Source organism: Equus przewalskii, chromosome 4, assembly GCF_037783145.1.
Source record: "Equus przewalskii isolate Varuska chromosome 4, EquPr2, whole genome shotgun sequence".
NCBI lineage: Eukaryota > Metazoa > Chordata > Mammalia > Perissodactyla > Equidae > Equus > Equus przewalskii.
The window spans coordinates 24,962,229-24,986,653 of NC_091834.1; the positions used below are offsets into that span (position 1 = coordinate 24,962,229).

The 24,425-nt window shown below is 37.1% G+C and overlaps 1 protein-coding gene across 5 annotated transcripts in view; it reads left to right on the plus strand.

Moving 5' to 3' along the window:
* The window catches only part of LANCL2 (LanC like glutathione S-transferase 2), a 98,054-nt gene that overhangs the window by 22,185 nt on the left and 51,444 nt on the right, over positions 1-24,425 (plus strand). For 3 of the 5 annotated variants that reach the window (XM_070617279.1, XM_070617280.1, XM_070617278.1), the window contains one exon: positions 23,261-23,700. The exons of 1 other annotated variant lie outside the window; for it this stretch is intronic. The gene's annotated coding sequence lies outside the window, so the exon portion shown is untranslated. The remainder of the gene's footprint in view (positions 1-23,260; positions 23,701-24,425) is intronic. One more of the 5 variants, XM_070617281.1, reaches the window with a different exon arrangement.

Sequence of the window (24,425 nt, forward strand, 5' to 3'; positions counted from 1 at the left end):
TCTTCTTTGGAGAAATCTCTTCATATCTTTTGCCCACTTTTTAATTGGGTTGTTGGGTTTTTTGTTGTTGAGATGTATGAGTTCTTTGTATATTTTGGATATTCACCTCTTATCCGATATATGGTTTGCAAATATCTTCTCCCAGTTGTTAGGTTGTCTTTTCGTTTCGTTGATGGTTTCATTTACTGTGCAGAAGCTTTTTAGTTTGATGTAGTCCCATTTGTTTTGTTTTTTTTTTTTTTTGGTTTCCCTTGCCTGGTCAGACAGGGTACTTGAAAGTATGCTACTAAGACCAGTGTCAAAGAGTGTGCTGCCTATGTTTTCTTCTAGAAGTATCATGGTTTCAGGTCTTACATTCAAGTCTTTAATCCATTTTGAGTTGATTTTTGTGCATGGTGGAAGATGATGGTTTATTTTCATTCTTTTACATGTGGCTGTCCAGTTTCCCCAACACTGTTTATAGAAGAGACTTTCCTTTCTCCGTTGTATGCTCTTGTCTCCTTTGTCAAAAATTAGCTGTCCGTATATGTGTGGGTTTATTTCTGGGCTCTTGATCCTGTTCCATTGATCTGTGTGCCTATTTTTGTGCCAGTACCGTGCTGTTTTGGTTACTATAGCTTTGTAGTATATTTTGAAATCAGGGAGCGTGATACCTCCAGCTTTGTTCTTTTTCTTCAGGATTCCTTTGGCTATTTGGGGTCTTTTGTTCCATATACATTTTAGGATTCTTTTTCTATTTCTGTGAAAAATGTTGTTGGAAATTTGATAAGGATTGCATTGAATCTAAGACTGCTTTATGAAGTATCGACATTTTAACTATGTTAATTCTTCCAATCCAAGAGCGTGGAATATCTTTCCATTTCTTTGTGTCTTATTCAATTTCTTTCAACAATGTTTTATAATTTTCTGTGTACAGATCTTTCACCTCTTTGGTTAATTTTGTTCCTTGGTATTTTATTCTTTCTGTTGCAAAAAGAATAAAAATATGTGGGATTGTATTCTTAATTTCTCTTCCTGCTGCTTTGTTGTTAGTGTATAAAAATGCAACTGATTTTTGCATGTTGATTTTGTATCCTGTGACTTGACTATATTCATTTATTATTTGTAAAAGTTTTTTAGTGGATTCTTTAGGGTTTTCTATATATAAAGTCATGTCATCTGCATATAGTGACAGTTTCACTTCTTCTTTTCCAATTTGGATCCCTTTCATTTCTTTTTCTTGCCTGATTACTCTGGCTAGGACTTCCAATACTGTGTTAAATAAGACTGGTGACAGTGGGCATCGTTGTCTGCTTCCTGTTCTTAGAGGGATAGCTTTCAGTTTTTCTCTGTTGAGAATGATATTAGCTGTGGGTTTGTCATATATGGCATTTATTATGTTGAGGTATTTTCCTTCTATACCCATTTTATTTAGAGTTTTTATCATAAGTGGATGCTGTATCTTGTCAAATGCTTTCTCTGCATCTATTGAGATGATCATGTGATTTTTATTCTTCATTTTTTTTAATGTGGTGTATCATGTTGATTCATTTGCGGACGTTGAACCATTGCTGCATCCTTGGAATAAAACACACTTGATCATGATGTATGATCTTTTTAATGTATTGTTGTGTTTGACTTGCTAGTGTTGTGTTGAGGATTTTGGCATTGATGTGCATCAGTGATTTTGGCCTGTAATTTTCTATTTTTGTGTTGTCCTTGTCTGGGTTTGGTATCAGGATAATGTTGCCTTCGTAGAACGAGTTAGGAAGCCTTCCCTCCTCTTCAGTTTTTTGGAAAAGTTTGAGAAGGATAGGTATTAAGTCTTCTTTGAATGTTTGGTCGATTTCATGAGGGAAGCCATCTGGTCCTGGACTTTTAGTTTTTGGGAGGTTTTGGATTGCTGTTTCAATCTGCTTACTGGTGATTGGCTTATTCAAATTTTCTACTTCTTGGTCCAGTTTTGAAAGGTTGTATGTTTCTAAGAATTTTTCCATTTCTTCTAGTTTATCCAATTTGTTGGTGTATAGCTTTTGATAGTATTCTCTTAAAACCTTTTGTATTTCTGAGGTGTCTGTTGTAATCTCTCTTTCATTTCTGATTTTATTTGAGCCTTCTCTTTTTTTCTTGGTGAGTGTAGCTAAGGGTTTGTCAATTTTGTTTATTTTTCAAAGAACAAGCTCTTGGTTTCATTAATTTTATCTATTGGTTTTTTAAGTCTGTATGTCGTTTAATTCTGCTCTGATTTTTATTATTTCCTCCTTCTGCTGATTTTGGGCTTGGTTGGTTGTTCTTTTTCCAGGTCCTTTAGATCTGTTATTAGATTGTTTATTTGGAATTTTTCTTGTTTGTTGAGGTAGGTCTGAATTGCTATAAACTTTCCTCTTAGAGCCACTTTTGCTGTATCCCATAGATTTTGGCATGTTGTATTTTCATTTTCATTTGGCTCTAGATAGTTTTTGATTTCTCCTTTGATTTCTTCATTGACCTAATCGTTGTTCAGTGGCATTTTGTTTAATCTCCACATTTTTTTGGCTTTTCTGATTTTCTTCCTGTAGTTGTTTTCTAGTTTTATACTTTTGTGCTCAGAAAAGATGCTTGGTATTGTTTCGATCTTCTTAAATCTATTAAGAGTTGTTCTGTGGCCTAATATGTCATTGTTCCTGGAGAATTTTCCATGTGCATTTGAAAAGAATGTGTATTCTGGGGTTTTTGAATGGAATGTTCAATATAAATCTACTAAGTCCATCTGATGTAATGTGATGTTTAGGCCAGTGTTTCTTTGTTGATCTTCTGTTTGGATGATCTATCCATTGATGTAAGTGGAGTGTTAAAGTACCCTAGTATTATTGTGATACTGTTTATTTCTCTTTTTATGTCTGTTAATAGTTGCTTTGTATATTTAGGTGCTCCTATGTTTGGTGCATAGATATTTATAAGCGTTATGTCTTCTTGTTGGATTGTTCCCTTTATCACTATGTAGTGCCCTTCTTTGTGTCTTGTTACACTTTTTGTTTTAAAGTCTATTTTTCTGTGATATAAGTGTTGCTACCCCTGCTTTCTTTTCTTTGCCATTTGCATGGAGTATCTTTTTCCATCCTTTCATTTTGTGAGTGTCTTTAGATCTGAAGTGTGTCTCTTGTATGCAGCATACATATGGGTCTTGTTTTTTTATGCAGTTGGCCACCCTAAGTCTTTTGATTCGAGCATTTAGTCCATTGACATTTAAAGTAGGTCTTGATAAAAATGTAGTTATTGCCATTTTGTTTCTTTTTTTTCCTGGGTGTTTTAGTAGTTCTTTTCTGTTCCTTTCTTCTTCTCTTGCTCTCTTCCCTTGTGGTTTGATGGCTTTCTTTAGTAATATGCTTGATTTATTTCCTCTTATTTCTTTACTTATTACAGGTTTCTAGTTTGTGATTACCATGAGGTTTCTATATAATATTCTATGTATATAGTGATCTATATTGAGTTATTCTCTTTAGCTTGACCTTTTTCTAAAAGCTCTGCTGTTTTACTCCCCTCCTCCCACATTTTATGTTTTTGAAATCATATCTAATCTCTTGTTTTGTGTGTGTCTATCCGTTACCCACTTATCACTGTAATAGGTAATTTTAGTACTTTTTTCTTTTAACCTGTATATCATCTTCATAGGTGGTGGACCTGCCACATTTACTGTATTTTTGCATTTACCAGTGATTTTATTCCCTGGTTTATTTATTTATTTTTTGATAGTTTTCTTATTCCTATTTGTGGTCTTCTCCTCCCAAGATAAGTTACTTCAGCATTTCTTGTAGAACTGGTTTCTTGGTGTTAAACTCCTTTAAGTTTGCTCATCGTGGAAGCTCTTTATCTATCCTTCAATTCTGAGTGATAACCTTGCTCAATAGAGTATTCTTGACTGTAGATTTTTACCTTTCAGCATTTAAATATGTCATGCCACTCTCTTCTAGCCTGTAGGGGTTAGGCTGGGAAGTCTGCCAATAGCCTTATGGGCTTTCCTTTGTATGTCACTTGTTGCCTTTCTCTTGTTGCTTTTAGGATTCTTTCTTTATCTTTAATTTTAGATGTTTTAATTGTAATGTGTCTTGGTGTGGGCCTCTTGGTGTTCATCTTGTTTGGTATTCTCTGTGCTTTCTGTACTTGGATGTCTGTTTCCTTCCTTAGGTTAGGAAAGTTTTCAGCTATTACTTCTTCAAATAGATTCTCTGCCCCTTTGTCTTTCTCTTCTCCTTCTGGAACACCTATAATACAAATTTTAGTGTGCTTGATATTGTTCCAGAGTTCCCTTAGACTTTTCTCATTCTGTCTAATTCATTTTTCTTTTGTTTTTTCAGCTTGGGTTATTTTCTCTAGTCTTTCTTCCAGCTCGCTGGTCTGTTCTTCTGTGTCATGTACTCTTCTGTTGAGTCCCTCTGGTGAATTTTTCATTTCCAGTATCATATTCTTCATTTCTGATTGGTCCTTTTTTTACATTTTCCTATTCTTTGTTGACGTTCTCACTGTTCATCCAGTCTTCTCCCAACATCAGGGAGCATTCTTATGAGTTATTGTTTGAACTCTTTGTCAGGTAGATTGCTAACTTCTGTTTCATTTAGTTCTTTTTCTGGGGTCTTGTCTTGTTTCCTTGCTTGGAATGTATTCCTCTTCCTCATTATACCTGCTTCTCTCTGCTTATATCTATGTCTTAGGTGAGTCAGCTATGTCTCCTCTTCTTGGAGAGGTAGCCTTATGTAAGAGATGCCTTTTGAGGCTCAGCAGTGTGATTCCCTCTCGTCCCCAGTCCAAATGATCAAGGAATGATCTCTTTTTGGGCTACTTGTGTCTTTCTGCTTCAGCAGGGTTGCTCTTACTGCAAGTATGCAGGGAGTCTAGTCTTTCCTTCTGTGGCTGGCTCTTTGTAAATTGGGTTTGGGCAGCCCCAGCACTGTTGGCTGCAAGGTCTCAGCACACTCCTGTTTCAGTTTTCCTGTTAAATGAGTAGGCACCACGTGCAGCTAGTTACTAGGCTCAGGGGCTTACAGTTGGCGTAGGCCTCAGGCCTGCAGGACTGTTTTCAGCTCCCTTACGATTTCAGCTGAGTGGGGCTGGCCCCAGGCATGAAAGCACCCAATTATTTCAGGCTTTGCAAGGTGGGACAAACCCTTTGGTGGCTGTTTGTGAAATACAGGTCTTCTGCCACTGATGAACCCTACCTCGAGCAGTTCCCCACACACCATCAACACAGTCCTGGCCTTTGCACACTACCTGACCCCCTGGAGTGGACCCAGTCTCCCCACTGCAGAGGCTCCCACCTATCCACCAACACCTCCCACACTTCACCTAGTCCTTACACAGGCTCTGCCCCACAGAGGGAGACACACTCGTCTGCCTGTAGAGGGTTCAGGCACCCAGTTTGTGCAGGCCGACAAGAAGCCTGAGTGCTTGCTGTTGAGTGTGGCCAGTCCCGAAGGTGGGCTCCCTGTTCTGGCTGAACTGGATTAAATCTGTGCTTTAATGGGTGTGGCAGACCCATGGACTAGCAAGCCAGGGGAAGAACTCAAATCATGTTTGCCATGGTCTGTGTCAGCACACCTGTATTAGGTCACAAAAATGTCCACCACCAATGTCTCAGTCTCCAGAGAGGTCTCACCTCTCACTGAGATGCACCCAGAGCCTACCAGGTGAGTCTCTTTTCACCAAAGGACCACATACCTTTCTTTCTGGTGATTTTAGGTTGCTTTATGAGACTTGTGAATTTGTGTGTTGACCCTTTAAGAGCTGGCTTTATTCCACTTATGTTGATAGCTTTTCTGAGGGTATTCCCCGTTGTAGTTAGCAGCCAGCAAAGCCAGATTGTATGACACTTGTCTCAGTTGTGCTGAGTCTGAAGGATGCTTATAGTGGTAATGTGCCCCTGCTCAGGTCCCCACTTCTCCAGGGAAGGCTGCACACCTTATGGTGCCTACTCTCCGGCTGGCTATGAAGCTCTGCTGCTCACAAAGGTGGCTTTTTCCTCTCCAGAAGAACTTTCTGCTGCTTCTGCCTCAGTCAGGATTGTCCCTTGTTGTAGGGGTTCTTTTTATCTAGATTTTAGTTCTTCCTCCAGAGTAATTTTTTCCAAGAATAGCTGTAACATAGTTGTATTCGTGGGAGGAGGTGAGTTCAGAGTCTGCCCACACTGCCATCTTGATGAGATTTTAAAGTTTTTTTTTAATGCCTTGGGATGGGACGGAAAACTGATTAGCCTCATTGTATCTATTATCAAATATTTTCTGTCTTTTACCTGGATCAAACTGTATGAACTTGAACCTGAGAATTTGTACATGTGATTCAGTGGCATGCTGGAGCCAGCTCATACTAGCTTATGAAAACCAGTTACTAGCATTTCTTCCTAACTCCACATTCAGTGAAGCCTCATCGGTAGCTTGAAATCAGTCATCCTGGGGTTCTTTAGATTACAGAAAACAGCAAACACCACAAATCTGGGCTTTTTCTAGAGAGCTGTTTCTTGAACATTTACCAACACTGCGTTGCTTTGATTCTAGCTTTGAACTGATCAGTCTCTCCTGGGGTTAATCCAGACTCATATTTCTGGGCCTTAAATGATGTACTCATAGAAGGAGTAAAGAAGAAGAAAGTAACATAGAACCAGTTAATACCTCAAGCTATTACTCAGTGGGCACTCTCCACAGGTGCAGTCGTCCTCTGTTCCCTGTCTCTGTCACTACAGTTCCCCACCTCTCACTAATTGCAACTTGAGGCAATTTTCCTTTTTATGGGAAAAATTAATACAAAAAGATTAGCCATTAAAGAGTCTAGCACCTGAGACTTCTTGTCTTAGACAATATGAATTTTTTTGTTTTATTGAATCAGGGATATTGATGAGTTTCTTTACTGGGGTATCACAAGGGATTCTGATTCTGTTAAAAACATGGCGAAGACAATAGACACATGAAAAGATGCTCACCATCACTAATCATCAGGGAAATGCAAATCAAAACTACACTAAGATATCAACCTTACACCTGTTAGAATGGCAAAAATAACCAAAACAAAAAGTGACAAATGTTGGAGAGGTTGTGGAGAAAAAGGAACCCTCATACACTGTTGGTGGGAATGCAAACTAGTACAGCCACTGTGAAAAACAGTATGGAGATTTCTTAAACAATTAAAAATAGAAATACCTTATGACCCAGACATCCCACTACTGGGTATCTATCCAAAGAACTTTAAATCAACAATTCCAAAAGTCCCATGCACCCCTGTGTTCTTTGCCGCATTATTTACAATAGCCAAGACGTGGAAGCAACCTAAGTGCCCATCAACAGATGATTGGATAAAGAAGATGTGGTATATATACACAAGGGAATACTACTCAGCCATAAAAAAGATAAAATTGTCCCATTCACAACAACATGGATGGACCTTGAAGGTATCATGTTAAGTGAAATAAGCCAGATAGAGAAAGGTGAACTCTGTATGACTCCACTCATAGGTGGAAGTTAAACATAGAGACAAAGAGAACTGATTGGTGGTTACTAGGGGAAAGGGGGGTGGGGGGAGGGCACAAAGGGTGAAGTGGTGCACCTACAACATGAGTAACAGTAATGTACAACTGAAATTTCACAAGGTTGTAAACTATCATAATTTTAATAAAAAGTTAAAAAAAAAAACATGGCCAAGAGCCTCATGTGCAGAGGGTGGTTAATTGATGGATCAGACACTGTAGGAAAGTTAAACAATTGAGTTCCAGGACTACTCAAGTCAATTAGGATGTAAACCATTCATTGATGCACAAATTAAACAAATAATGCACACAGTGCTTTTAAAGTGGATCCTGATTATACCCTGTTACAACAAGTATCATACAATTAACTCTTGTCCCTAAGGAACTGTTGAGCCACCAGATTATAACTCATTTATTTAGACGGTATTTGATACCAAACATTCCATTGAAGCAGAATAATTTTGATCATCCTCTTATCAAAAGATCAGGCTCTGTTCTGAAATTTCCACCTTTACATTCATTCAACAAACATTTATTGAGCACCTCTAGGTACCAGGCACTGTTCTCCATGGTAGAGATATAAAGGTACATAACATAAACAAGATTTCTGCTGTCAATGGGTGTATATCCTATCTAGGAGGAGATGACACCTGCACCTAAACATGTGCAATACAGACAGTTAAATAGGCAGATGTGGTAGAACATGACAAGGTGGATCCAAGTCAGAATGCATAGTCAGGGAGGCTTCTCTGAGAAGCTGACATTTAGGCTGAGATCTGAATGATAAGAAACAGACGGCTGTCTGTTATGATCAGGGAAAGAGGCGTCTGGACAGAACAGCCAGCCAGACAGCCACCACAGAAGCCCCAAGGACAGAATAAGTTTGTCATTTTCAAGGACCGAAAAATTGGCACATGCGGCTGAAGCACAATAGGCAGGGTAGAGGTTATTTGAAATGAGATCAAAGAATTAATTAGGAGCCAGACCATGGAGTCTTCATGTCCAGAGTAAGAAGTCTGGAAATCATTCTGAATATGATTGAAAGACTTTGGGTGGTTTCAATAAGGAAAGTGACATAATCTAATTTACATTTTTAAAGGATTTCTCTGGCTGCTTTTCTAAGAGTGGAGTCAAGTTGGGTAGGAGAAAGGGATGGTGGAGAAAAAGCCAGAACACCCGTTAGGAGGCTGGCTCTCAAATCTAGAAAAGAACAATGACTACTAGGAACCGGCGTTAGATTCCTTGCCACATCATTTTTTCTTTAATACACATAAATCTAGTGGTTTAGACTAAGGTGGTGATAATGGAGAAGAAAATAAGATGGCTTTAAGATATAAGTTAGAGGTAGAATCAAAATGACTTGCTAATGGATAGATTGTAATAAGGGAGAAATGAAGGCTAACACCTAGATTTTGGCTTAAGCATGTGTATGGATTGTATTGTTTATGGTATAATTTAACGAGATGGGAAATTCCATGGAGAAGCATCTTTAATAAGGAATCATGAGTTCTGTATCAGCCACATTAATAAAGGAATGCATTTTTGACATTGATATGATGTCTGTAACCTGTTTTAAAATATTTCAGCATTGACTGTGCTATAATGTGTGTGAATGTGTGTATATGGTTGTGCACCCACACATGCGTTAATGTAAGCTACACTCTTGGGACAGTTGGTTGTTCTTATTCAGAATTTAACTTTACAGGGTGTTTGAATAACATTATATCAGAAAATCTACCTTCCAGATAGCCCTGGTGGTCTAGTGATTAAGATTCAATGCTTTCACCTCTGCATCCCAGGTTTGTTTCCCAATCAGGAAACCACACCACCCATCTGTTGGTTGTCATCTTGTGATGGCTGCTTGTTGCTATGATGCTGAAAGCTATGCCACCGATATTTCAAATATCAGCGGGGTAATCCCAAGTGGACAGGTTTCAGTGGAGATTCTAGACTAAGCAGACTAGGAAAAAGGACCTGGGCACCCACTTCCAAAAACATTGGCCATGAAAACCCTATGAATAGCAGCAGAGCATTGTGTGATATAGCACCATATGATGAGAGGATGACATAAAAAGACCAGGCTGGCTTCTGCTCTGCTGTACAGAGGGCCGCTAAGATTCGGAATTGACTTGATGGCACTAACAACAAATCGTCCAAACGTTACTACTACAAATGCTTCAGCTATCATTATTTCTAACCAACCCCAAATCTTTGGCTGATTAGCATAATGAATGTTATAAATAGGTTTTCACTGGTGAAATGAGTGGAAATTGATGAAATCAGTGAAAATAAAGATATGTGCTTCGATTCAAATGTTCTAGAGACACTATCTAAACATTCATGAACAGGATATAATAATTTAGTATCTATTGTAGCCTGTTGTGACTAGGGCCTGAGTCTTGATCCCTTAATGGTACCATGTTCATCCACTAGTTCTGAGGATTCTGGTTGTCAATACCAACTATAATGGTAAGAATCCTTCTTCTAGAATATTGTTGCATCTGACTCAGGTGAGCATTTCATGAAGGTGTGGTTGGATCACCTAAAAAGACAAAGAGCTAGGATTTCACCAAACTTAAAAAACAGCTTAGATCCAGAACAAGACAAGAATGTCTGCCCTCATCACTTCTAGTCAACATTGTAGTAGAGATTCTAGCCAGGGCAGTTAGGCAAGAAAATGGAATAAAGAGTATACAGATTAGAAATCAAGAAGTTAAACTATCTCTATTTCCAGATGGCATGATCTTATATATAGAAAATCCTAAGGAAACCATTAAAAAAAACTATTAGAAGTAATAAACAAGTTCAGCAATGTTGCACAATACAAGGTCAATATACACAAACGTATTTTTATTTACTTGAAATGAACAATCTAAAAATAAAATTAAGGAAATAATTCCATTTACAATAATATCACAAAGAATAAAATACTTAGGAATAAATTGAACAAAAGAAGTATAACACTTACAGTCTGAAAATTCCAAAATATTGGTGAAAGGAATGAAAGAACCCCTAAATAAATGGAAAGACAACCCATGGTCATGGACTTAATAATAAGATGGCAATACTCCCCAAACTGATCTGCAGATTTAATGTAATCCCTATCAAAATCCTGATGTCTGCTCCTATAATTGACATTGAAATGAAAAGGTCCCAGGATAGTCGAAACAATCTTGAAAATTAATAACAAAACTGCAGAACAAATTTACACCTCCTGATTTTAGGATGAGGGAAGAGTATTGACAAGGAGGATGGAATGCCCCTTTTACACTTGTGGTCATGGATTCCAGCCAATGCAGCTGTGTGTTTACCCAAACAAATCCAGGCAAGCAGGGTAAGGAAGTGAAGGTATTTGTAAGGGAGTGTTAAAGGTAGTTGGGGTAAAAACAAACGAACAAAAAAATAGAATGATGAGTATGATTAGCAAATAGTCCACAGCAAATATTTGGCTTTCCTTTGTCTACTAAATCTTGCCCCTATGCATTTTTTTTTTTTTTGGTCTTTGTTGGAAAAAAAAAAATCATTCATATCACTCATTAATCCAGGCTGAATGTAATAGCGTTTCCAACAATAATCCTTCTGTTTTTCTCTCATCTTTCATTCTTTACCTTGTTCCACTCTCAGGTAGGATTTCTATAACTGTAATACTTTCCACTCACAAAGAGTGTCTTGCCCAATGCTGCTATCAGATCTGTTTTTTTTTTTTTTTAAAGAGCGTGTACTCTTTAATTGCTGTATGTCAGACATGAGTCCTATCCAAGCCTATTGGCCCCTCTAAGAAGCCGTCTCAGTCTCAATGCTAAAATGTGAAAGTCACTCTCTTCAGTAGCCATACTCTGAACACCTAGTGGCTAGATGAACATTGTGTTTGACCCCTTCATGTCTTGATTTCTCCTCAGCATTACAGGGGCCTTCCTCCATTGTTCTCCTAAAACAAAGTGGGTTTCCATAAAACCTGATTTTATCTTGTTTATTTTTTGCCTTCTCTCCAAATCCCCATTTCAGTTTCTCTCAATTCCAGTTTCCAACTTCTCGATAAGATCTTTGAGTCCTCTGTGAAATACAAGTGACTTCAAATAAAAGCCAATAGTTTGGAGAAAGAGACAAGCAGTGTGATGTTATACATTCCATGATGGCCTATGATGGAGGGAAGCAAATCTGCAACCTCAGATTTCTGTGTTTAGTAAACTGCTTAGCATGCAGGGAACATTAACTATAGAATCCAAGTATAAACCAAGCCATCTTGACTAAAGAGCCTAACTCAAAAATAAATTATATATACGTGTGTCTGTGTATACCTTTGATTACGTGGAAAGAAGTTTCAACATAAAGATTGTGAAAACAAAATAGCCTATCAACCGCATGAAATAAAATCCTCATGCATTAATAAGATATTACAAACAAATATGCAGACTCTGAAATACAGAAAATAAAGGAAAATCAAGAATTCCATTAAATCTGCAGTTACATTCATACTCAACCACACCCCTGCTTCAGTTAAATTTTGGAAAATTCTCTGGCTGCTTTCTTTTTACTTTATTTTGGCTCTTATGTCTTTTCTTAATGTTCCAAAGCTTTTTGAAAGTACCAGTTCCTTCACTAAGCATTGAATTTGTAGGGGGTCATTCTGTGTTTTAATTTTAGTCACACTAAACACCCACTCAAGAATCTGAGCCAGTCATTTGATCTCCAAGTCTCAGCTGTACATAAGCACAAAGTCCTTTTCATACTCTTTTAAATTAAATAAGGCGTACATTTTCATCAATAAATTTTTAAAATAGTAAGATTTGCAGTGTAGCATATTCACACAGCTGTCCTTACACACAGGCGATTGATGCTTGGTTAATTTAGTGACTTTCATCTTATGGGTGTTTAATAAAGAGTTGCAGAATTGATTTTATCTCTTCTGCCTTATTCCTCAATGCCTAAAATTTCTTTAACAAGACACAGTGCTTAACTAGACACAAAGGTTAAAATCTGAGTGCCTCTTGAGATGTAGAACATTGGCTTAAATTCATACCAAGTTGTAAATGACCTTTTGGTAAACTAGATGTTGTTAGGTGAGACACATCACTAGGTTTGGAGCTTGGAGTGGTCCAGTATAGGATGAGAGTGGCTCATTCTTGCCATATTGAAGATCTTTCCAAGATTGACTCTGTTTTGTAGGTACATAGTAGAATTACAAATTGTTCTCAAAAAGCAGTCATCAACTTTTGTACATCCAAAAATTCCATAAGGTAAACTTTTAAGTAAATAAAGTAGGAAAACTACTCTCTACACTATAACTGTGAAACACAAAGAGTTTACTCAACAGGAAAAGGCAAATCCCCTAACTGAAAAGTAAATATAAGACGAGATCAGAAAAAAGTAATAGAGTATTCATTATTGGTAAGCATTCAAGGATTGTAAATTCTGGTCAAGATGTGAAATTAGTGTAGCCTTTCAAGCAATATGTATGAAGTACCTTGTGAATATTCACTTTTAACCTTCCTTTGTTAAAGTGAGACTCCTTTTAAGAACTAAGGAGTATTCAAAATTTGCATAAAGATTTATATGCAAGGAGGATCATGTTGATTGATTTGCGGATGTTGAAGCATCCCTGTGCCCCTGGTATGAATCCCACTTGATCATGATATATGATCCTTTTGATGTATTGCTGAATTTGAGTTGCCAAAATTTTGTTGAGGACTTTTGCATCTATGCTCATCAGCGATATTGCCATGTAGTTTTCCTTTTTTGTGTTGTCCTTGTCAGGCTTTGGTATCAGAATGAGGTTGACCTCGTAAAATGTGTTAGGCAGTGTTCCATCTTCCCTAAATTTTTTGGAATAGCTTGAAAAGGATAGGTAGTAAATCCTGTCTGAAAATTTGGTAGAATTCCCCAGGGAAGCCATCTGGTCCTGGGGTTTCATTCTTTGGGATGCTTTTGATTACTGTTTCAATCTCTTTCCTTGTGATTGGTCTCTTCAGATTGTCTGTTTCTTCCTGATTTAGCTTTGGGAGGTTGAAAGAGTCTAAGAATTTATCCATTTCCTCTAGATTATCTATTTTCTTTGTGCATAATTTTTCGTACTATTTTCTTATAATCCGTTGTATGTCTGTAGTGTCTGTTGTTACTTCTCTTTCAATTCTGATTTTGTTTATCTGAGCTCTCTCTCTTTTTTTCTTTGTAAGTCTGTCTAGGGGTTAGTCAATTTTATTTATCTTCTCAAAGAACCAGCTCTTTGTTTCATTGATCTTTCTACTGCCTTTTTGGTCAATAGCATTTATTTCTGCTCTTATTTTTAGTATTTCTCTTCTTCTGCTGACTGTGGGCTTTGTTTGTTCTTCTTTTTGTAATTCAGTTAGATGTAATTTGAGATTGCTTATTTGGGATTTTTCTTGTGTGTTAAGGGGTGCATGTATTGCGATCAATTTCCTTCTTAATATAGCTTTAGCTGACTCTCATATCAGTTGGTATGGTATGTTTTCATTTTCATTTGTCTCCAGATATTTTTTGATTTCTCCTTAATTTTTTCAATGATCCATTGCTTGTTCAATAGCATGTTGTTTAGTCTCCACATCTTTGTCCCTAAGTTTTTTTCTTATAATTAATTTCTAGCATTATAGCATTGTGATGGGAAAAGATGGTTGTTATTATCTCAATTTTCTTAAATTCATTGAGGCTTACCTTGTTTCCCAACATATGGTCTATCCTTGAGAGTGTTCTCTGCCCACTTCAGAAGAGTGTGTATTCCGCTGTTTTTGGATGGAGTGTTCTATATATGTCTATTAAATCCAACTGTTTTAGCTTTTCATTTAATTCCACCGTTTCCTTGTTGATTTTCTGTCTGGATGATCTATCCATTGATGTGAGCAGAGAGTTGAGGTCCCCTACTTTTATTGTGTTATTATTAATATCTCCTTTTAGGTTTGTTAATAGTTGCTTTATGAACTTTGGTGCTCCTGGGTTGGGTGCATAGATATTTATAAGAGTTATTTCTTCTAGATGGAGTGTCCCTTTGATCGTTATATACTACCCATCTTTGTCTCTCTTTATGTGTCTTATCTTGAAGCCTACTTTTTCTGATATAAGTATTCCAACACCTGCTTTCTTTTTTTTTTTTTTTTTTTTTTTTTAAAGATTTTATTTTTTCCCTTTTTCTCCCCAAAGCCCCCCGGTACATAGTTGTATATTCTTTGTTGTGGGTCCTTCTAGTTGTGGTATGTGGGACGCTGCCTCAGCGTGGTTTGATGAGCAGTGCCATGTCCGCGCCCAGGATTCGAACCAACAAAACACTGGGCCACCTGCAGCGGAGCGCGCGAACTTAACCACTCGGCCACGGGGCCAGCCCCTACACCTGCTTTCTTTTGTTTGCCATTAGCTTGGAGTATCATCTTCCATCCCTTCCCTCTGAGCCTGTCTTTGTCATTGGAGCTGAGATGTGTTTCCTGGAGGCAGCGTATTGTTGGGTCTTGTTCTTTAATCCATCTTTTTATCCTTCTGTGTCTTTTTATTGGAGCATTCACTCCATTTACATTTAGGGTGATTACTGATGTGTGAGGCCTTAATGCTGTCATTTTATTACTCGTTTTCCAGTTTTCCTGCATTTCCTTTGCTGCTCATCCTGTGTGTTTTGGTCTACCCATTGAATTATGTAGTTTTTTATGATGTGTTTCTTTGTTTTCTCCTTATTTATTATTTGTGTCTCTGTTGTGCTTTTTTGTTTAATGGTTACCCTGAGGTTTGTATTCACAATCTCGTGTATAAGATAGTCCATTTTCTGATGGTCTCTTATTTCTTTAAACTGATTCAGTCCCTTTCCTTCTCCTGTCCTAAGTTGTTTTTCTCCATCTTATTCCATCTTGTGTTGTGTGTTTGTGGTTAAAATGACAGGATTATCTTTGCTTTTGGTGTTTTCCTTCCCTTTAGCTTAATGCTACACTTGAATATTTGCTATCCTATTCTGATTCTGTGTACTTGTCTATCTCCTTTCTCTGTGTTTTGTGACCCTTTTCTCCCCCCCCCCCACCTTTTTTTTTTTTAGGTATGAAGGCCTTCTTGAGGAAGTCTTGTGGGGGGGTGTCTTGTGGCTACAAACTTCTTTAGCTTTTGCTTGTCTGGGAAAGTTTTTATTTCTCCCTCATATCTGAAGGCTATTTTTGCTGGATGGAGTATTTTTGGCTGAAATTTTTTGTCTTTTAAAGATTTGAATATGTCATTCCATTCTCTCTTAGCCTGTAAGTTTTCTGCAGAGAAATCCACTGAAAGCCTTTTGCCTTGTAGGTTATCTTCTTCTGCCTTGTTGCCGTTCTTTGCCATTCATTTTTGCCTGTTTTACTACTATATGCCTTGCAGTAGATCTTTTTATCTAGGAGATCTGGAAGCCTCTTCCACACAGATTTCTCTCTCTTTCCCTAGGTTTGGGAAGTTCTCTGCTATTATTTCTTTGTACAAGCTTTCTGCTCCATTCTTCTCTTCTTTTCCTGGAATACTTATAATTCTTATGTTGCATTTCCTAATTGAGTGGAATATTTCTCAGAGAGTTTCCTCATTTCTTTTTAGTCTTAATTTTCTCTCCTCCTCTGTTTGGAGCATTTCAACATGTCTATCTTTGATTATGCTGATATGGTCCTCAATGAAGTCCACTTCAGTGTTCAGGGACTCTGTATTTTGTTTTATCTCTTCCATTGTGTCTTTTATCTCTAATATTTCTGATTGATTCTTCTTTATAGTTTCAATGTCTTTTGTGAAGTAGCTCCTGAACTCACTGAATTGTTTCTCTATATTCTCTTTTATCTCATTGAGTTTTTTGATGATAGCTATTTTGAATTCATTATCATTTAGATTACATATTTCTCTGTCCTCAGGACTGAATTCTGGGTACTTGTCGTTTTTTCTTTGGTCTGGAGATTTGATGTAATTTTTGATATTGCTAGAGGAGGTGGTTTGGGTCTTACACATCCTGATATTATTTGGTTGCAGTTAACACCTGTCACTACTGGGTTGGGGTCAAGAGCCTGGTGTTCTGAGCCCTCTGCCTTCAGCTGAGATCCCAGGCAGCAGGCATGGGGCAGGTGGGGGGAGGGGTGATTTCTACTGCATGCGCTCCAGGCTTTCTTGCTCTGCTCTGGCTATCTGGTCTCCTGGGGTGTTGGCTTGATGCGGTCACACTCTGCAAAAGCTCTCCCCACATAGAGGTCTTCCCTCTAGGCTGCAGTGGCCCTTGGGGGTCCTTGATGTTCCCACAAATAAACTTCTCCTCCCCCATTCCTTCCCTCACAAGCCTCCCTCAGTCATGGATTGCAGTCTTTAGCAGAGGGAGTGAAGTTCTCTCTTACCCTATTCCAGCTCCTCCAAAGGGGGCTCCAGCCTCTCCACCCTCCATTGTATGGCTGTATCTCTCTCCAATGTTTTTATGTTGTGTAAGGATGTTCTCTGTTGGAGTATGAATCCCCCTTTTCCTGGTATGTTGGAGGGGAGAAAGTCCTGGGCAAGTTCACTCCACCATGATGCTGATGTCACTCCAAAGTTTGTACTTTTTTGACCAACATCTCCCCATTTCCTCCATGCCTCCCTTCCTGGTAAGCATCCTTCAGCTCTCTGTTTCTACAGTTGGCTTTTTTAGATTCCACATATAAGTGCTATAATACAGTATTTGTCTTTCTCTGTTTGATATTTCACTTAGCATAATGTCCTGTAGGACTAACCATGTTGTAGAAAATGACAGGATTTTGTTCTTTTTCGTGGCTGTATAATATTCCGTATATGTATATGTATATTTGTATCTCTCACAATTTCTTTATTCATTCATCAGTTGATGGGCACTTCGGTTGTTTCCATATCTTGGCTATTGTGAATAATGCTGTGATAAAAATTGGGGTGCAAATATCTCTTCAATATCCTGTTTTCATTTCCTTTGGATATATACCCAGAAGTGGGATTACTGGATTATGTGGTAATTCTATTTTTACTTTCTTGAAGAATCTCCATACTGTTTTCCATAGTGGCTATACCAATTCACATACCCACCAACAGTGTACGAGGGTCACATCTACGCCAACACTCACCTTTTGATAATAGCCATTCTAACAGGTATGAGGTGATACCTCATTGTGGTTTTAATTTGGGTGTCCCTGATGATTAATGATGTTGAGCACCTTTTTATCTACCTGTTATCCATTTATGTCTTCTTCAAAACAAGTTCAGTTGTTTTGCCCATTTTTTAAATTGGATTATTTGTGTTTCTTGTACTATCATTGAGTTGTATGAGTTCCTTATATATTTTAGGTATTAGTTCTTTGTCAGATACATAGTTTGCAAACATATTCTCCCAGTCCATTGGTTGCCTTTTCATTTTGTTGATTGTTTCTTTTGCTCTACAGAAGCTTTTTAGTTGGATGTAGTCCCACTTTGTACTTTTGTCTTTGTTGCTTGTGCCTTTGGTGTCATATCTAAAAAATTCTTCCTTAACACCATTGTCAAAGACTCTCTTCCCTATATTTTCTTTTGGGAGTATTATGCTTTTAGGTCTTATTTTTTTTTTTTTTAAGATTGGCACCTGAGTTAACATCTCTTGCCAATCTTCTTTTTTCTTTTCTTCTTTTTCTCCTCCCCAAAGCCCCCCTGGACATAGTTGTGTATTCTAGTTGGAGGTCCTTCTGGCTCTGCTTGTGGGACGCTGCCTCATCATGGCTTGATGAGCAGTGCTAGTTCTGTGCCCAGGATCTGATCCAGCAAGGCGAACTTAACCACTTGGCCATAGGGCCAGCTCCTCAGGTCTTTTCTTTAAATCTTCAATCCATTTAATTTTTGAGAGTGGTGTAAGTTATGGGTCCAGTTTAATTTTTCTACCTTTGGTTATCCAGTTTTCTCCACAGCATTTATTGAAGAGACTATCTTTTCCACATTGGGTATTTTTGACACCTTCATAAAATATTACTTGGCCAGGCCTGTAGGGCTTTATTTCTGGGCTCTTGATTTTGTTTCACTGGTCTGCATGTGTTTTTACACCAGTACCATACTGTTTTGATTACTGTAGCTTTGTAGTTTATTTTAAAATCAGGAAATGTGATGCTTTCTTTCTGAGGATTGCTTTCACTATTTGGGGTCTTCAGAGGTGCCATACAAACTTTAGGATTTTTTTTCTTAATTTCTATGAAAAATGCCATTGGAATTTTGATAGGGATTGCATTGAGTCTATAGATGGCTTTGGGTAGTATGGACGTTTAATAATATTAATTCTTCTTATCCATGAACTTGGGATATCTTTCCATTTGTTTGTGCCTTCTTCACTTTATTTCATCAGAGTCTTATAGTTTTCACTGTACAGGTCTTTCACCTCCTTGGTAGAATTTATTTCTAAATATTTTGTTGCTTTTAATGCTATCGTGAATGGGATTTTTTTTCTCCATTTCTTTTTCAGATATTTTGTTTCTAGTATGTAGAAATGCAACTGATTTCCATATGTTAATTTTATATACTGCAACTTTACTGAATTTGTTGATTAGTTCTGACAGATTTTTGCTGGGTCTTCTCTATATAAGATCATATCATCTGCAGATATAGACAGTTTTACTTCTTCCATTCTCATTTGAATGCCTTTTATTTATCTTGCCTGATTGCTCTAGCTAGGACCTTGAATACTATGTTGAATAAGAGTAATTAGAGTGCATCCTCTTGTCTTGGTCCTGATCTTCAAGAAAAAGCTTTCAACCTTTTACCATTGAGTGTGATGTTGGCTGTAGCCATGTTGTATGTGGTCTTTATTATGTTAAAGTATGTTCCTTCTTACCCAGTTTTTTGAGTTTTATCATGAAAAGATGTATTTTGTCAAAGGTTTTTTTCTGTATCTATTGAGGGGATCCTATGATTTTTATCTTTCATTTTATTAATGTGGTGTATCACATGTGTTGATTTGTGTATGTTGAACCATGGTTGCATCCCAGGGTAAATCCCAGTGGATCATGGTGTAAGAGCCTTTTAGTGTGTTTTTGAATTCATTTTTAAATATTTTATTGAGAATTTTTGCATCTATATTCATCAGGAATATTGGTATGTAGTTTTCTTTTATTGTAGTATCCTTATCTGGCTTTGATATCAAGATAATGCTGGTCTTGCATAACACTTTTGGGAATGTTCCCTCTTCACTTCTCTGGAAGAATTTAAAAGTCTTGGTGTTAATTTTTATTTAAATGTTTAGTAGAATTTACCAGTGAAACCATGTCATCTGGGGTTTTATTTTTTGGGAGGTTTTTGATTACTCATTCAATCTCCTTATCCCTTATTGATCTGTTCATATTTTCTCTTTCTTCCTTATTCAGCCCTGGTTAGTTGTATGTTTCAAGGCATTTATACATTTCTTCTAGGTTACGCATTTTGTTGACATAATATTGTTCATAGTAGCCTCACGTGATTCTTTGTATGTCTTTAGTATCACTTGTAATATGTCCTCTTTCATTTCTATTTTTATTTGAATCTCCTTTCTTTTTTTCTTAGTCTAGCTAGAGGTGTGTCATATTTTTTATGCTTTTAAAAAATCAGCTCTTAGTTTTGTTGATCATTTCTATTATTTCTCTGGTTTCTGTTTCATTTATTTCTGCTTTGATTATTGTTATTTCTTTTCTTCTGCTAACTTTGGGCTTATTTCTTCTTATTCCTTGAGATATAAATTTAGGTTGTTCATTTAAGATCTTTCTTTTTCCTCAGTATAGGCGTTTATTGCTGTAAACATTTCTCTTAGAACTGCTTTTACAATATCCCATAAATTTTGATATGTTGTGTTTCAGTTTTTATTTGTTCCAAGGTGTTTTTTTATTTCTGTTTTGATTTCTTCTTTTACCCTTGGTTGTTCAGGAGTGTGTTGTTTAATTTCCACACATATGTAGATTTTCCTGTTTTCTTCTTATTGTTTATTTCCAGTTTCATACCATTGTCAGAAAAGTTACTTGGTATGATGCTGTGATGCTGAAAGCTATGCCACCCATATTTCAAATATCAGCAAGGTCGCCTTTGGTGACAGATTTCAGCAGAGCTTCCAGAATAAAACACACTAGGAAGAAGGACCTGGCCACCAAAATTTAGCCATGAAAATCCTATGAATAGCAGTAGAGCATTGTCTGATATATTGCTGAAAGATAAGAGAATGATTCAAATGGACTGGGCAGGGTTTCACTCTGCTGTATACAGGGTTGCTAGGGGTTGAAATCAATTTGACAACATTATCAACAAAAGTGACTTCAATCTTCTTAAATTTGGTAAGATTTGTTTTGTGGTCTATCATATGATCTATCCCTGAGAATGTTCCCTGTGTACTTGGGAAGAATGTACATTCTGTTTTTGTTCTATGGAATGTCTCATATATGTCTGTTACATCCATTTGGTCTAATGTCTGGCTAAAGTCCAATGTCTCCTTGTTGATTTTCTCTCAGGATCATCTATCCATTGTTGAAAGTTGGGTATTAAAGTCTCTTACTATTGCTGTATTGTCTGTTTCTTCCTTCAGCTCAATTATCATTTGCTTAATATATTTAAGTGGTCTTATGTTGAGTGCCTATGTAATTGTTATGTCTTCTTGCAGAGTTGACCTCTTATCTTTCTATAATCATCTTGTCTCATGTTACTGTTTTTTACTTAAAGTCTCTTTTTTTCTGATATAAGTATAGCTGCTTCTGCTTTCTTTTGGTTTCCACTTCATGGACTATCTTTTTTCATCCCTTCACATTGAGCCTATGTCTGTCCTTAAAGATGAAGTGAGTCTCTTGTAGGCAGTATATAGTTGGGCCTTGTTTTTTGATCCATCTAGCCACTCTGTGCATTTTGATTGGAGAGCTCCATCCACTTACATTTAGAGTTGTGCACTGCATAATGACATTTCAATCACTGAGAGAATGCATATATGATGATGGTCCCATAAGATTATAATGGAGCTGAAAAATTTCTATCACCTAGTGATGTCATGGGCATCATAACGTAGCACAATGCATTACTCACATGTTTGTGGTGATGCTGGTGTAAATAAACCTACTGAGCTGCCAGTGATATAAAAGTATAGCAGATAAATCATATATAGTACATAATGCTTGATAATAAATGACTGTAGTACTGGTTCATATATTTACTATACTATACTTTTTACCATTATTTTAGAGTATACTCTTTCTACTTATAAAAAAGTTTACTGGAAAGCAGTATGCCGTGTTACGCCAGCAGCAGCCTTATACATCTCATGTTTCCTGCATCTCTTGATTGCATCATTTTCTTTTGTGCTTGATTTAAGCACACTATGACTTTCACACAATGATGAAATCACCTAACAATGCATTTCTCAGACTGTGTCCTTGTCATTAAGCAATACGTGACTATAATTATGGATAGGTAAGCACTTCCTAGTGCCATGTTTTGCATTGCTTTTCACCTGTTTTGTAGTTTCCTTGTTCCTTTTTGACTCTCTTGCTGCATTCTTTTGTGAATTAGTGGTTTCCCATCAATGGATGTTCTGATTCCCTAATCTTTATTTTTTGTGAGTCTACTTTAATTTTTTGCTTTGTGGTTACCATGAGACTTACATAAAATATCTTATAGGTAAAGGAGTCTATTTTATGCTAAAGGTTAACTTCCGTCACTTACAAAACCTCTACCTTTTTATGTTGTTTTGTCACCATTTGCCTCTTTTTGTATTGTGTATTCATTAACAAATTATAGTGGCTATAGTTATTTTTGATGCTTTTGTTCTAACCTTTATGCTAGACTTAAGTGGTTAACACACCATGGTGTTACAGTGTTAGAGTTTTCTGATTTTGACTACATATTTGTCTTTATCAGTGTGTTTTATATTTTCACATGTTTTCGTGTTACTAGTTAGCTTCCTTCATTTCAGCTTAAAGAACTCCTTTCAGCATTTCTTGTTAGGTAGTTGTAGTGGTGATAATTTCGTTAGCTCTTGTTTGTCTGAGAAAGTCTTTATTTCTCCTTCATTCCTGAAGGATAACTTTACCAGACAGTGTATTCTTGGTTGGCATTTTTTTTCTTTCAGCACTTTAAAAATATCATCAAACTTTCCTGAAATGTAAGATTTCTGCTGACAGATTTGCTGATATCCCTTTGAGTGTTCCTTTGTAGGTTACAATGTTCTTTTCTCTTGCTGCCTTTTGGTTTCTCTCTTTGCGTACAATTTTTGATAGTTTTATTATAATATGTGTTGGGGAAGTCATTTTAGATTGAAATAATGGGATAATCTATTAGCTTTGTGAACTTGGATGTCCAAATCTGTTTTCAGGTTTGGGAAGTTCTCAGCTGTTATTTCTTTAAATAAACTTTCTGCTCTCTTCTCCCTCTCTTCTCCTTCTGGAATTCTGATGATTTGGATATTGTTGGGGTTTTGTTGAAAATGTCTTATAGATACTGTAGGCTTTTTTCACTCTTTTCTCTTTTTTCTCCTCAGAGTCAGTTATTTCAAAGTTCCTATCCTTTATATCACTGATTCTATCTTCCATTTGGTCTACTCTGTTTTTGATGCTCTCTATTGCAGTTTTCACTTCAATCATTGAATTCTTTACCTCCGGAATTGCTCTTCCATTCTTTTTTGTTATTTCTATCTCTTTGTTGAATTTCTCATTTTGATAATTTATTGTTTTCCTGATTTCATCAGTTGTCTTGCTGTGTTTTTTGGTAGCTCATTGATTTTCCTTAAAACAGCTATTTTGAATTCTTTATTGGGTGAGTCATAGATTTTCATGTCTTTGGGTTCAGTTTCTGGAAGATTATTGTGATCTTTTGCTGATGTCATGTTTCCTTGATTTTTCATGTATCTGATAGAGTCCAGAATGCATCAGCTGGAACTGCATCTTTTTAATGAGTGACCTCTGGGGGTCCTTTATGCCACTTTCCCAAATTGCTCTTCAGTCACAAAGTGCCCTCTTTAATGCTCTGGATGCCATTTGAGAGAAGTGAGTCTCTTCAGCACAGATTTGGAGACTGGGAATTCACTCACCTTCTCTCCCTTTCCCCTGTGGGAGAAGTCCTGGGCCATCTATTTAGCCCTAAGCTGTGCTACCCTGGGGAAGGAGTAACGTCGACAAAGAAAACCTGTTCCATTTAAGTACTTCAGTGCAGCCGAACTCGTGTTTGTTTTGTTTTGTTTTTAAATTCTGTGGAGTGTTGAAATTTCTTCTCTGGACATCTGAACTTCCACAAAAGCTCTCTCATCTAAAGGTGACTGCCCAAGTCACTGTTCTGCAGGCACCCCTGGACCACAGGTGAGAGGCCAAAAACAGTTCACTGTCTTCTTTAGGTTCCATAGGTGGTACTGAAATCCATTTGCCTATTATTTGCTGCGCTGGTGGGCTAGACTCAACATGGGTCCCTTGGTGTAAGTTGCTGCATTCTACAACTCACCCAAAGGCACTTCTGTTTGTGGATGGATGCCTAATTTTGTTGTTTTAAGGGCTGCACAGAAACGAGGAACTTCTTATGCTGCCATGATGTTGACATCAGTCTGGTTTAGGTTATTAATATTTATCCTTATTAACTTTTTCCTGAATGTTCACAAGAGATTTCTGGATGAGAGATTTCTTATTATTTACCAGACAGAAGATAACCAGTGAGTGATTCCCTGTGTCTTAGGTGTTACCTTTGGGGCAATGCAATGAAAGCAGGTCAACTGTTCTACATATACAAGGTCCATATTGTAGGCAAGGAATGAATAAAAATATGATTTCTGTGCTTTTTATAAACAGGAAAGAGGCAGCTATCTCCCTTTCCCCTTCTGAGAGAGTTTCATTGGAAATATCTGATTGTAAGTCTTTGAAATATAAATAAATCTCTCTATGAAAAAGATAAGCCCATTCGTGTTACAATTGTGAAATGTCTCCTTGTTCTAGGGCCTCATCCCCCTTTTCTAGAGGTAAACACGTACCTCTAGAATTAAGTAAACCTCTCTGGAGTTCTCCCAATGTATACAATTGTAACTTAATTCCTAGGT